The following is a 15,428-nucleotide window of genomic DNA, read 5'->3' as shown; positions in this document are numbered from 1 at the left end:
TCAGAGTCGCCGGTGAGGGTCCTCACAGTTGCCGTTGTGGGACCTCAGAGACACTGCAGTGTGGGGTTGTCACAGTTGGGTGTGGGACCCTTAGAGCTGCTGGCTCGAACCCTTTACAGGCCGACAGGGGCTCTCAGAGACCGACAAGGGGCTCTTAAAGGAAAAGGGCCACCTTTAACATGGGGATTGAAACTGAGATAGCCATCTTGTAGCCCGTGTCCGAAAACCAACTTGTCTACCCCCTTACGGCCGATTTCGGCCTCCATTCGTAGTTATCGGCAATTTTAAAAGAAAATATGCCAGGAATGCGTTCTTATCCCAGGAATGCGTTCTTATCCGACAATACAGCCACCCGCGGCGAGGCTTTGGTTTTTAACCAATCAGCTTGCAGCAGTACTGATCAGGCACGGATCCCTGTACTAGCGAGCAGACCACGAGCAGTTGCGTTATTTTTCGTTGTCTGTTCTGGCAATCGGCCGGCGGATGAACATCCGCAATCGAATCTTGAAATCCGTCGCGCTGATTGGTAATGAGTTTCATGAGCTACTTTCATGAGGTCTATGAAAGTAAACCTATGCTATGCCCTGAACAGATGACATCTCGTTTGGTAGCCAATTGCTAAAAAATGTATTTTTATCGCAAGGCAGTATACCATATTTTATACCGTGGCTCTGATCCGAAATCAGGGCATTTTTGTTCGAAAAAAATACCTATAATAACGATGAAGAAGTGCGTGATCCGCGGAGTAAACGACCTACGTCGGGTCGGGACTGATGCGTGTGACTGTGCACAAGTAAGTAGGTACCTAGGTAGGTACCTAAATTCTTATTTATTGAAATGGCTCTTCTATTACTTTTGTTTTCACAGAACTCTCCCCTGGATTAGCAAACCCTTTTGAACTGTTCAGGCTTTCACAACTGAAATGCCAGACTGGATAAAAAAAACACAAGTTATGCCGAATATGTCATGCGAAGTGGCGTGATTGCGGCGTTGCCCCGAAAATTTCATATCACATCCAGCATAATTTTGCATGCGTCAAATTCAGCGCATGGTGGCAGCTGAATTTTTAGGCGCAGGGTGACCGCATGGCGCATAATGTTTATGCAAATGGCTGTCACCGAATTTTTTGACACGCTGTGGTCAATCTAGCAGCAGACTTGCCCTGCGGGCGCTGGCAGGTCTGAAGAGAGTCGGAACTTCCGGCCTGGGCCTTGTTTCACCTTAAGATTCTACAGTGTGCCACACATATTGTGGTATTGGGTTTTCATGGGAACATTAACTAATTCAGATGCTCAGAAAGGGAAGAGCGTCTGACTCCGAGGCCCCGGAACGATCTGTCTGGTTGATATAGCCTTGGTCGGTAGATATGCACATGTGCTTTATGTAAAAGTGGCTTAATTTTGGTGCAAACAGGCACCCAACTTTCAGTGGAAATCATGCGCTGGAATTTCAGCTCAAAATTGCTTGCTTCAAATTTTGGCGCATGAGGGGCTCACGGGCGTCCGGCGTAGTGTATGGATGTTTTCCAGTCTGGCTGAAAGGCAGAACTCAGACACATTTATCCAGCCCTTCAAATCCCATTTCCTGGTTGTGGCAACACCTACCTTTCCATGGGGGTTTGGTTCATCTCTTGTCTACACAGTTTTCTTTCACTTATGTGCTGACAAGAAAAGGAAACTCACCAGAGCCCAGTTTCACCAAGTGCGGTAAACTCAATTTGGGGTAAACTACCAAACTACCCCACTACTTAACTACAAAAACTACCCCAAAATTAAGTTTACCGCACTTGGTGAAACTGGGCTCAGTGGAGCTATTCAGCTTAATACAGAGTATGTGTTGCATGGACTAAGCATGTGTTGACCCTTTTTTACTTTTAGGTTCCCGCTAAAAAAAAGAAGTACAGAGAAAAGTGGATGAGGGTGTGGCATGACCAATGAGCCAAGACCACATGACCACTTAAACTTAACAAGAAGTGCGCACCATGATAAGCACAGTCAAAAACGTTTGCGTCTAAAGAACAGTGCTGTGCCGGATCAGAATGTAAGTTATTTTTTAAAAGTGATGAAAATGCCTGCTATGTTGTTTAAAAAAAAGTTATCAAAAGACTTTGAATATTGTTTTTGTAACACTTCACTCTAAAGTTATTCCTAGTACCAGACATTACAGCTTTAATGCAGAGTCTTTATTTGTGATATTTTTAGCCAAAAATTATTACTAGTACCGAGCCCTTACAGCTTTACAGCCCTAGTACCTTGCCCTTATTTTTTATACTTTTTAGCCATTTCAACCTAACCGAATATTTGTATGTTTGTATGTTATTGTTTTGATCTGTATTTTATGCTACCTCCCTATAGGTAAGTTTTATTAAAACATGTGGTAACGGTGTGCTGATTTTTTACAGATTCCGTATACGCCTTGGGTTGCTGTCGCTGCTCGGTCACCCACAGATGAAAGTGATCAAGAAATGGACATCACTCAGGTAAGATTTAAGCGTCCTTTATTTTACACATAATACACTAAGCAGTAGCACCCTAACCGCAACATATGGGAATGCATAGCCTGGTGGGTGCCTGCCTACTGCCTACCTGTATGCCAAGTTTCAGCTAAATCGCCCCAGTAATTACAGAGTTATTGAAATGGGAACAAATTCGGCACCTCTTCTTTTTGCATTTTGCACGTGCAGTGGGGGTCACTCACATAGATCAAGAGCATCCGACCTTTGGTTGAAGGGGTGCAGCTACCCTACGAAATTTACCGCAAGACCGCCCAAGCGGCTGCTGAGATATGAGCCTCTCAAAATCACTTCTTTTGCAACTTTTGACAAATAACACCCTTGACTTTTCACGTGGCACGTGCCACGACGGTCCCTGTAATGTATCAAGAGTAGTCAATTACGGGGTAGAGGGAATAGGGCTACCCAACAAAAAGAAAAGACCGCAGGCCAATCGGTCCAGCGGTTGCTGAGATATAAGCCTCTCAAAAGCGTTACAGGCCGGGCCGGGTCGGGCCGCTCATACTGAGCTTTTTCCGTGATATTGAAAAGACTTCGCTTCGCTCGCTCGCTCGTAATTAACAATTCATGGTTGACTCTATATGGATTAAGCTAAGTGATTGCGCTCTATTAGCACACTATCTAAGTAGCCCTTAATTGCTGCCGGTGCGTGGACTGTGAAAGTGAGCCGAGCTGTGACGCAAACCGTGCGCCTTTTTCAGGTGTGGGATCACTCGTGGAAGTTCACGGCGGATACGGAGCCGTGCATGCAGCTCTGGTTCGATCCTGCTCAGGGAAGCCCCAATGACGCCGTGGCGCGCATCTGGGCTGAGCGGGTGGTGGCGGCCGGTGCGCGGGCGCTGCCGCGTGGCTGGTGGCCGCGGCCCTGGCGGCAGCGGCCCGCTCCTGACCCGGTCGCCCTGTGCCGAGCACAGAGCGCCGACTGAGGTCAGTCTTGTGATCGAGCTTCCGCGCCGGAGGTGGAACAGGTGGAGCTGGCGGTCACCTGCGCGGGCTCGGCGGCCTGTAAGCCGTGCCGAGACGAACCGCGACACTCTTGCTAGATCTGCACCCCATTGTAATCTTCTGTAGTCGATATTCGGTAGGTACTCAATGCTCATTTTTCTGATATTAGACGAGTAGCGTGTTTTGATGTTACATTGGAGACTGCTGTCTCGGGTGGCCAGACAGTGTTCGATTGTGGTGTAATGTAGATACATAGACGGGATGCCGCGGCTCGGATTCGTAGCTGGACTACCATGTGCCTGTCGATTGAGATGCTTTGCCTGGCGATTGAGATGATGCGGGGCGCGGCCCCACACTGACGCCATGGTGCAATGAGTGACTGGCGACAACTAAGCAATTATGTACTTTTGTAGAACACATGTTTTCATGGATACGAGAGGCAGTCCTTTTTTCGCTAGCAGTCATTTGGTTCACGATACTTTCGATATCGACAAATATGTTCGGGCGGCCGGTCCGTCCACAGCTAATGCGTGCTTGCCCGCCGATGCCTAACGGAGCGCTGTGCTGTCTACGCTCACTGGTCACTGGCCCGAGAGCCGTTCGGTTGCTGCTGTTAAAACAGTTCTCACAAAAACACGCTGGCTGGCTGCCAGTTCTTCACCAATGAGAGGCCCAGTAGCATCAGCAGGTAGCATTGTTTAATATTACTATTCCATTTTGTTTACCCATATGTCCGACCTAGAGCCGACTGGTAAAAAGCGGCAACCGAGCAGCCCTCCGCAGCGCTGTAGATCATGTACGCTCGATTATACACAATATATGTGTCTTTCTTGCACACAGAGACATGACGTTTTGTAGAGCTTTTATATCGCTTGCGGCTGAAAGGAATATTGTACATTTTAGAGCTTTCATATACGCGAGAAAATATGGTGCAAAAAAACATTTATGAAGCCTGTTGAATTTTAAAGGTTGTTGGGGCATTTCACAGACTGTGTCGGTGGGCAGGGCAGCCCGGCCTCGGCCGCCGCCGCCGCCGCCGCCGCCGCCTCCTTCACTGGTATGTGGCAGGGACGGAAGCTTCGTATTGATATACCGGGGTGCAACTCAAGCAGCATATCACCTATCAAACAACCTTCGGTTATGAAGTGAATGAAAACTAAATATTATGTATAACTGTGGTCTGCGCTGCGGTATTTCCAAAGTGGAGGAAGTACGGGGAGCTGGACCCAGACTCGATGAGCCCTCTACTACGGATCTGGGTCTTCGCAGCTGATCGTCTGTGAATGAGAGATCATATGATACCAATGCATACCGAACGGATCAAAAACAGTGCCATTATATATTTGCAATTCTACAGCTTTACGTAAGCCCATCCTAGTGAATGCATTAATACGCGTTGATTTGACAACTGACATCCGGTTGAAGGCGTTTTTTTTTTTCGGCCAACAGCCGGCCAGCAGTTGTTGCAGGCCGGCCTCGTTGGGAAGCAGGTTCATTTTCCGACAGCCACTGCGTGCGGAAGCACTCTCTGATGGCGCGGACGGCGCGCGCCGGCTCCTGTTTCTGTAACGTGTAGAGGCGGGTGTCGAGCAGCTGGGCGCGTAGCGGGCGGTCCTCGAGCACGCGGAACGCGGCCGGCTGGCGCGGGTACAGGCGCTCCCTATACAGCAGGCCCGAGTGGTGGCAGAGGCGGGCGTCGCGGCGCGGCCGCCGTCTGTTTCAGCTCGGCGTCGGCGCGCCCCTCGGCGAACAGCAGGTGCAGCTGACGGTCGGCCAGGCAGAAGCCTAGAAGCCTGTGGTATGAAACCTAGCTAGGTTCATTATGTTCAGGATTCATTTCAGAAGAGCTCCGCATAACTCACCTTAGAAACAGACAGGGGCTTTACATGGAGTAGATAGCCTGGTGACTTAGCTGGAATATGGCCAAAATTAAATTGACAACTTTTAGGTGAAAGGTGGTGATTTGAGTTAAGGGGCGAGTCAACTACTGGGTTATTTTGCACCCATTAAATGAAACTTCTGCTCCAATTCTACCCATTGAACCTCAATATCATATCCACCTGTCAATCAGTAGGTATCCTTCCTTATTACATAGAAACTTTGAATGGCATGGCAATTTATAATTTTAAATGACAATATTTTTTATGTTTCTTCTGTAGGTAGGTAGGTAGGTAGGTAGGTAGGTAGGTAGGTACACCAGACTGCTATGGACACTTTTCCAAGTTGGTGGGGCAAAAAAACCTAATGTATGTCTTGGTTTGAGTCGTTTGATTGAGTTGATTGATTCCTTTCATTGTCGCGTTTGAGTCGATTGAATCAATTCCCGAAAACTGCTCTGACTTGATTGATTTGATTGGTTTCCCAAATTTGTCGTGATTGAATTGATTGCTATTGATTGAGTCGTATACAACCCTGTCGCTGAGAGCACCTGGAATATTGGCAGCTTTAATACACAGCTACGGTCGTTATCGGCCGGATACGGGCATACGGGGCTCAAACTAGCTGCGTAATGATTGGAGCTCTGTAGTTATGCCCGTTGACTATCTGTGGGTCCGCGCTGAGGTGGCCTCGACCTGGCAATCAGTGCTTGTTATTGGTCTAGTCAAGGCGACTTCCTGCGTCACGGCTCCGTGCTAAGTTCTCATCAGCGCGGGGAGATAGCCGCCCGACGCATATCGGCTCCGACTGACGAGGTGCCAGGACAGAGAGCCATCCGGTCCATCTGCGGCGCACGGCGGAACTGCAATACACGAGCCGACCCACGGAGCAGGCGCTCACTGCGCCCTGTATGCATCCGAGTCGATCGGCCACCGGCCGAGTCGCGGCTGTGGGTGACGAGGTCGGCGCTGAGCGCGGCTGTGAGCGCCGGAGAGGAGCGGTGAGGAGAGCAGACGCCCGCGGTGACACACCTCTGCGAGCACATCCTGGAGAGAGTCGGCCCGGTACAGCCAGCTGCACTCCGCGGGCAGCTCTGCCACTGATTTACTGGTGTGGCGACATTCGCAGCGGGCCGGACGGCGGCGGCGGTGGCACGCCTTCCTCAGGGCCGCGGCTCCCAAAGCCCTGCAAGGGAAGCGGCCTGCTTACTACTCAGCTGAGGATAATACCTACCGCACCTAGCGTGAGATGGCCGCCGAACACCACTGGTGTTACGAGTTTATTCCGGTACCGTTATTCCGGTTTTACCGTTATTCCGGTAGCCGCTCCCTCTCTCGTGTCGCAAGGCTTTGTTCAAAGGACTATTGCTACAAGCGCGTATGGCCTTGTTCAGGTGCGTGCGGCCCGCTGCAGATCCGGGTTATGAATTCAACGACTGACCGGTTCTGCAGAGGTTTCCGCGTCGTTCCTCGAATAAGCTTATGCGCTTGCCGCATGACGCTCCTTATATGATCGCGCTGTGCGTGCAAGATCCTGTATATAAGCGTGCGTGAATTATCAAATACACAGAGTGCTCGAGACCGGCTTTGGGGACACATCGGCACACCGAACCAAGTAAGTCGGCGATTCCACCGGCCGACATAATGGTGGCAGCGGTAGGATTATGTGCCCTACTGTGTGTCCCCCTGCGTGTCCCCTATGTGTGACTTACATGCCCGTTTAGGATTATATAGGGTTTATTTTTCTGGTCCCAATTTTTTTCCCGGTGCATTTTAGATACTAACCATGCCAGACGACCATATTCAGCCTCTCCCTAGCACCCTCAACATTCATCAAATCGGTACTTTTATCCCCAACTTCGACGGTTCGTTCCCCATTCAAGATTTTTTCCGGGACGTCAGAGAAGCCGCATCCCTAGGAAATTGGCCTGACGTGGTCTCTATCAAAGTTGCCAAATCTAAAATGCAAGGTCATGTCGCTGACATTGTCCGCACTCGTGTGGCTCTGTCCAATGCAGAAACATTGAATGACTTTGAAACTCTTTTAACGAACGCTCTTCATACGGATCGACCTATCTCCTCCCGTCTGCAAGATCTTATGACGTGTATACAACATCCCTCCGAGTCTGTAGACGCATTCGCCTGCCGCCTCAGAACTAAAGCAAAGTCATTGACAGAGTGGGACGCTACCCCAGACACCCAACAACTCAAAAACCGTACCGTGGCCGCCACCTTTGTGAAAGGGTTAAAGCCTTCCATCCGTCAGTACGTGCTTCCACAGAACCCTGCCGATTTCGATTCCGCGGTGACTTTAGCTCGGACACATGAACTTAACAGCTCTTTGCTGCCCGATGCTACTTCCACCCTCGCCGCATCTTCAACCCAGGCACAGTCTAGTGGCGCAATGGACGATCTCCAGCGCCGTGTGGCCAGCCTCGAGCTTGCCACGTGTCAGCAGGCCACCCGTGGCCGTGGTCGCTCTTCACAACGCCGACCCAGAGGTGGTTATCCACAGCGCGGCCGTGGCCGTGGTTTCTCCACACCACCCACCACCAACTACCACCAATCATCATACCGCCGATACCAGTCATCTTCCTCCCAGCCCCGCCGTGCATATTCGCCCGATCAGTGTCGCCATTCCTGTTGCGATTACCGTGCACGCTCGCCCTACCGCCACTATCGCGACTCATCTCGTGACCGCCACTACCATCGCAGCTCGTCACGTCCGTCCTCCCGAGATCGGCGCGGACGTTCGTACTCAAGGTCGCCATCGCGCTCACCTGACAGGTCCCGTTCGGACCGGTCCCGTCAGTCGCGTTCCCCAAACGCTCGCCGCTCGCAACGCTAGACGATGGTCCTGCGTTTGCGAGCATTGCATCCAACACTGCTAGTGCTGAACATCGTTTTCCTCCACCCATTCTTCAGGATGTCTCCATTTCTAAGCGAAAGGGTACTGCTTTATACGACACAGGTTCCAGTGTTTGCCTCGTCACTCGTGATTTTCTATTATACTGCGATATTACAGGTTCTCTCAAAACTCCATCTGTGTCAGTTCTCGGTGTAACCGGTTCTGCGATTCGCATTGTTGGTGAAATTGACATAGATATCCAGATTCTTGACCGTACTATCAAACATAAATTCTACGTCACAGAGAAATCTCTTTCATTTGGATGTGACATCATTCTTGGTATCGACTTCATCATTCAGCATCAGTTGATGTACAGTCCTGCGACAATGGCAATTACATTTCTTCAACCCTGTGCAACATCATCCATCCGGTCCAAGTCAACAAACCGCCTGAGTCCAAAACGTAGGAAACGAGTGAAGTTCTTGCTAGGCACAACCGATAGCCCTAGTCCGATTGATTCTGACAATCCCTTGTTCGCTACGGACGAAAGCAATGCATTTACCATAGATGATGAGACAACGTTTCCTCTTTTCGTGTCACAGTCAGTTGAAATTCCAGCATTCTCAGAAATGTTCGTTCGGATGAAGCTCCCTCGCTACTTCACCCCAGCTGAAACTCCGTATTTCATTCAGGGTCATGTTGAACAATCTTTGGCTGGAATCCAGGTAGCTCGTGCTATTGCATTTGTCAATCGTCCACAAGTGTCTATTCGCGTTGCCAATGTGACTGCTGCACCGATTCTGCTCCGCAAAAACGTCCGTCTTGCGCAATTCAGTCCCGCTGCAGCTGCACCATCTGATGAGCCCGGCGCCGTGCAGCCCGACCTTGACCATGTCGCACACTCTGCAGCGACTTCCTCTGAAAATCAAGTTACCATAAAAGACTTCAAGATAGACCACATCCCAGAGCCCTATCAATCTCAGTTACGCGATATGCTGGTGAAACACGTCTCTGCTTTCGGCAATGATTTAAAAGATATTAAATTTACTAACGTATATGAGCATCACATTGAACTTTCGGATACGACTCCTGCATTTAAACATCCTTATCGACTGCCTTTCGCTCACCGTGACATAGTCAAATCAGAAGTGGATAAGTTGCTTGCAAGTGGTATAATTGAGCCCGCTGTTTCTCCATACAACGCCCCGATTATTTTGGTGAAAAAGTCATCAGGTGGATATAGATTAGTTTCCGATTTACGTCTCCTCAATCAGAAAATCAAAGATGATAGATATCCCTCTTCTTTCGCTGCCGATGCCATTGACCAGTTGTCAGGATGCTCAGTTTTTTCGACATTAGATCTTCTCAGTTCATTTCACCAAGTTCCACTCGCACCTTCTTCTAGGCCGTATACCGCATTTACTGCAAACAATGAACATTTTCAATGGAAAGCTTGTCCTTTTGGTCTCAAAAGCTCTGGCAGTGGATTAAACCGAGCCTTACAGATAGCTCTCTCAGGTCTTCAAGGTATTGATGCATTCTTGTACGTAGACGACATTCTTATCGCTAGTAGAGATTATTCGGAACATTTAGAGAAATTAGAAAGAGTTCTTGTTCGTCTTGAAAAAACCCAATTCGTTCTCAAGCCATCCAAGTGTTCTTTTATGCACCGACAAATTCGGTATTTAGGTCATATTGTTGATGAGCATGGCATTCGACCTGATCCTTCCAAGATTCAAGCAGTTCAGGACTTCCCTACCCCAACCTCAGTCAAAGAAGTACGATCTTTCTTAGGGTTTACAAACTATTATCGGAGACATATCCCCAATATGTCTGAGTTGGCTGCTCCTCTGATCAATCTCACTCGCAAGAACGTTTCATTCGATTGGTCCGAGAAGTGTGAGGAAAATTTTCAAGCTATCAAAAGCGCACTACTACATTTTCCGGTTTTGCGATTTCCCGACTTCACGAAAGATTTCTATATGTCTACTGACGCAAGTGATTTTGCAATATCCGCTGTTTTAGAACAGAAACATGGAAACGATCTTCACCCCGTCGCGTTTATCAGTCGTCAGCTCAACAAAGCTGAGCGAAATTATTCTACTACAGAAAAAGAGTGTCTCGCTATTTATTGGGCATTTGAGAACTTGCGTTGTTATCTCCTTGGTCATTTTACACATGTCTTCACAGATCACCTACCACTGCGTGGTATATTCAAAGGTACAAATCCAGGTGGTCGTTTGACTAGATGGTCTCAGAAGCTTAGTGTTTTCGACTTTGAAATTCATTATTTGCCAGGTCGACAAAACGTGAAAGCCGATGTTCTCTCTCGTACCAGAGTAGATTCACAGTCTAAAACAGATTTTCTTGGTTATGTGTCTAGCACTACCTTCGAAAACGAAGGATGGACCCGTGAGAAAATTAAGACCGAACAACGAAAAGATCCAGCTCTTGTGCCCATCATAGATCGATTATCAGGAAAGACAAACGTTCGCAAAGATTTACAGTTACATGAAGAGTTGTCTGCTTACTTCCTCAGTTCAGATGGTTTGCTATATCATGTCTCCCCACAAAAGAACAAAACTCGTCCCTTTCTCGATCAAATGGTTGTTCCAAAGCCGATGCAATTGAGTATCGTTCAAAAATATCATGACACGATTTGGTCTGGTCATTTGAAGTTCGAAAAGACATTACAAAAGATTCGGTTGTCATTCTTTTGGAAGGGTATGTACACCGACGTGAAAAAATATGTAGAGTCATGCCGTCTCTGTATGGAAAGACACGCCCACAAACACATTAAACGTGCTCCTTTGCAGCGAACTCTTGTTCCAGAATACCCCATGCACATCGCATCTTTTGATATCGTCGGACCTTTGAAAGAAAGTTATCGTGGCAACACTCACTATCTTAGTTGGATTGATCATTTTAGTCGGTATCCCGAAGCTGTTCCCTTATCAGAAACTACCACAGAAGCGGTAGCCAAAGCATTTGTAGAACAGATCATTTCTCGTCATGGCATTAGCAAAATTTTGCTTAGTGATCGTGGGTCAAATTTTACGTCCAAACTCATGCAAGCTATCTGCAAATTATTAGGCATCAAACGCATCTTGTCCTCTCCACGTCACCCGCAAGCAAACGGTCGTGTCGAAAGACTCCATTCCACAATTGGCAATATTTTGTCCCAGTTTGTCGATTCTTCGCAAAGAAATTGGGACGAAGTACTGCCTCTCGCTCTGTTTGCGATTCGTTCTTCCGTAAACCGTTCGACTGGAGACACTCCAGCCCAAATCTTCACAGGCCGAGATCCGATCCTCCCTTTAGATGTAGACGCACAGGTTCCATTTGATCCGTTCTCATCCATCGATTCTTACCGCGACGTCCTTCACAAACATTTGGATTCTCTTCACTCCGTCGTGCGTGCAAACAACGAATCCGCTATTTTGGCACAAGAACAGTCTCACGCGACACAAGACCAAACCCCATCTTTTCCTCCCAACTCCCTTGTGTTCCTTCACAATCCTCAGTTCAAGCCCGGTTTGACTCGCAAATTCCAAAAAGTCAACCGCGGCCCATACCGTGTGCTGCACATGACGAGCCCCGTGAATGCTCGTATACAGCACACCTCAAACCCTGACGACGTGCAGCTCGTCCACGTCGACCGGCTGAGGCGTTTTACTGAGCACACACAGCTCAAAGCCTCAGAAGATCCTTCTCGCAGTTGCGAACCTGACGGTGGTTCCGTAGGCCAGGCCACTCAGCGCAGTAATACTGATGCACACCCGCTCATTACACTGCCGGTCACGCCAGGGATTTCTGCAGGACCCCGCTCTGCTGAAGAAGCAGATCTTGCGGCACCAGAAGTGCCTGAATACAATTTAGCTCTATTAGAGGAACTATGGCAAGTTCCCGCGGCCCCTGCGGTAGTCCCAGGTCCCCGACAGGATGAGCCGGCCTACAATCTGAGGCCGCGCCATCATATACGGCCGCCAGATAGATTCCGCCAGTGAGCGGACATGAAAAGGCATGCTATAGATTAAGGAACGCGTTCCCTTGTACATATCCCCGTTAGGATAAGATGATGATTCGTCACTGACGACAATGATTACAATTGCCAATGTTCACGATATATCATATATATATCTGTTGAATACTTTTTGAAATGATTTGTACGCCGTACGTTCAACCGATAACATTAAAAGACCCGTTCTTTTTCAGGTGCTTGGAGAAAACCGTGGTACAATCATGCAGCACCCACTTCCAAAATTATTCATTGTACTTCAGTATATCTCGTTCTCTTTAGGCCTATACCATATATGTTACTATCATCGTACCACCGAATGGTGCGCAATCGGAGAGTTCGACCCTCCCGTGCTGGAACTGCCCGACAACATTTGTGCCGTGGAACAATGCCCAGAACACCAAACTTGTTTAATGTGCTCCGACTGCCCCGTCGTTAATTGGGTAACTTTCGCTCAACATAAAGGCACGCTGTACGCCCCGACACATTTTCTTTCTCAACCGCATTTCGAAACCAATGGGACCCATGCTGCCTATGATTGTACCAGACGGTTAGACGACGACCGCCGACGCCAGGCAGAGGTCTGCAATTGTCCTGAGACGCAGCCCTGCCACGGCGATGAAGCATTTTGTAATAAGCTTCCCTGTGATAATCAGTCTTCATGCTCTTGTGTTACCCGCTTTGCTAGTTTCCATTCTTATCTGCAAATTTCCCATGATTTTGGATTCGAAGACCCTCTTCTAGTGTCATTCAAAGCTTGTTTTTACCAAAGCCCAATCAACTTGGCACCCGCTAGAAAACTTTTAAGCGTAGACACTGCTAACTTTCAAAACGATTTCGCCGAAATTATTTTTCATGATCCTGTTTTTACTTTCAATACTTTAGGAACTTTCATCGCCAGGAAAGATGGCCTCGAAATTATCCATACTGTTTCAGATACCGATCGCCAATTTGTTCTTCCAACTGAACTACGTTACACAGAAGGCACGTTATCGTTTACGTTTGTTTCCCCCGATGGTAACGTTTTGTCTGGCTCAGTTTTGATCCCCAGTTCTACTCGATGCTCTAGGATCTCCTGTACTTTTTGCAAAGAAATGTTGTTGAATCTTTCATGCCTACCCCACACCATTCAGTACTTCGTTTATGGATTTATCATCATTGTTTCTGGTCTAGTTATTATCTACGTTCAATCTGCCTGTAACGCTATTTTCAGTATACTTCGTACTATTTGCTACATTATCTTTGGCATTTACCGTCTGGTCCGTTCTTGCTTCCGCCTTTCTCTACGAACGGGCGCTATAGCTGGCCATACATCCCGCCGCCAGATTTCTACAGCCTTCTCTAAAATCTCAAAATTTGCCGATTCACCCAATCAGGTACAGACACCACCCGCTCCTAAATCTATGCAGCTTAAGTATAGTGTGGTTATTCTTATTTGTTTTTTACCGCTCATTCTGGCTTCTTCTATTCACGATGACTGCAATGAACTCAAAATAATATCTTCTCGTATATCGCAGTGTCAAACACTGCCAACAGGTAAGCAATCCTGTGTTATCTCAGGGCAGGCACAGCTTAGTCTGAGTAACATAGGTTCTACGACTTGCATGTTCTTTTCGGACGACAGTGGCGCCAATGTTTATTACATTCGGATTAAATTTGAAGACGTCTTTTGCCAATGGACCACAATTCACCAATGTTATACTTTTCCGGTTTCCGTTGAAATTTCTTCCAAGTTGATATGCCCTAACTTTGAGTATTGCAGCTGGGGAGCCAAATGTGTTCCTCGGCGAGAATACTTTCCGGAAATCACCAAAGAATCACTTTCATGGCCCGGCATCACGTCATGCATTTCTATTCCGGCAAAAACTAGATTTTGTGGCGTCATTCATTATGATCCCTGCCTTCATTTCCGCTGGTACCTACTCCCACAGTACAATGCCACCTATCGTGTTGACAAGATTACAGGGCATACCTGTCAACCGATCATTACAATTTCGGAAGCTATCGACAATCGTTTAGTCAATACCACGACATCCGATCAAGTTATTACAAATTCCGGCATTGAACTGAATGTCTTAGGTACCTATGACCAGCCCCTATCCCTGCCATCCCCATACCTCGTCCAAAACGTCCATGACTTTTCTGACTCACATCTGGAATCCGCTTCTTCTCCATCTCAGCCTACCCCAGGTCAATTGGGTGACATTCAGGCCCCCAAACCGCTGTCTACCGATTTTATTTTTAGCCCCCTCATGGTTGACTGCACTAACTACGAAACAACCCTTCGATGCCATATCCCTCAAAGTTACATTTCGGTTATCCAGAATCAGCGTCCTAATATCCTTCCTCGCGCCGTTCATAACCACCACCTTTACATTAATTCGGACGGTGTTTTGCAATCTAAACTACTTCGGAGTGCCCCAGTAAATATTCACATACGCTTCAATGACATGTCCCTTGCCATATCCCATTACAAAATTTGTCCTCGTATTGAATCGATTGATTCAGTCACTGGGTGTCATTCATGTCCAGTGGCTGCCAAAATTATCATACGAGCCAAATCCATCTGTTCTCCAGGTACGGTATCCGTATCCTTCAATAATATCCCACTTTCATCCCGTGCAGTGGCCTTATCCACTGACAGCTCCCTCGTGACAATTCAGTTCGTTACGTCGGTCCCCTGTCACGAGGAACGAGTGTGTCTTTACTATAACGAAATTAAAAGCTGTGAACCCGTCTCTTTCTGTTTAGATACCCCTACTCTATCCCTTACCCAGCGCAATGAGACGGTCGCCCAGTCCACAGCCGTTATTCACTCTAGTGGTCTCTTTGATTCTTTTCTTTCGACCACTTCTTCATTGGGAACTACACTACAGCAGGGGCTCTACTGGTTCTTCGCTATTATCGCCGCTATCTTCATCTTTTCGATGGTAATCAATCTATGCCGTCGATAGCCCCTATACATACATCTTGGCTATATCATTTCTCCGGCTGCTCGTCAACACCTTCATTTTCGGTTGTATCACCATGTACTTACGGCTAATGTCATGGCGGTCTGGCGGCAACTATCTTGATGTGTTGCCCCACATGTTTCATATGCATACCTACTTGCATCCACTTCAGCCAGATCGCCATAAACATAAAAAATCATGTATAGTTTTTAAGAATTGTATATGTCTGTTCGTTTGTCTCGTGTACGTATGTGCCATTCACGAAAGATTTTGTATG

General features: G+C 47.7%; 1 long non-coding RNA gene across 1 annotated transcript; it reads left to right on the top strand.

Moving 5' to 3' along the window:
- The first annotated feature begins 1,877 nt into the window (after positions 1-1,877).
- LOC122383419 lies at positions 1,878-4,410 on the top strand. The gene is made up of 3 exons (XR_006256833.1): positions 1,878-2,040; positions 2,402-2,479; positions 3,214-4,410. It is a non-coding gene; the product is annotated as an uncharacterized LOC122383419 (long non-coding RNA).
- The last annotated feature ends 11,018 nt before the right edge of the window (positions 4,411-15,428 follow it).

This window comes from Amphibalanus amphitrite, unplaced genomic scaffold, assembly GCF_019059575.1.
Source record: "Amphibalanus amphitrite isolate SeventyFive unplaced genomic scaffold, NRLGWU_Aamphi_draft 000012F_arrow, whole genome shotgun sequence".
Lineage (NCBI taxonomy): Eukaryota > Metazoa > Arthropoda > Thecostraca > Balanomorpha > Balanidae > Amphibalanus > Amphibalanus amphitrite.
This window is presented reverse-complemented; position numbering and strand designations above follow the sequence as displayed.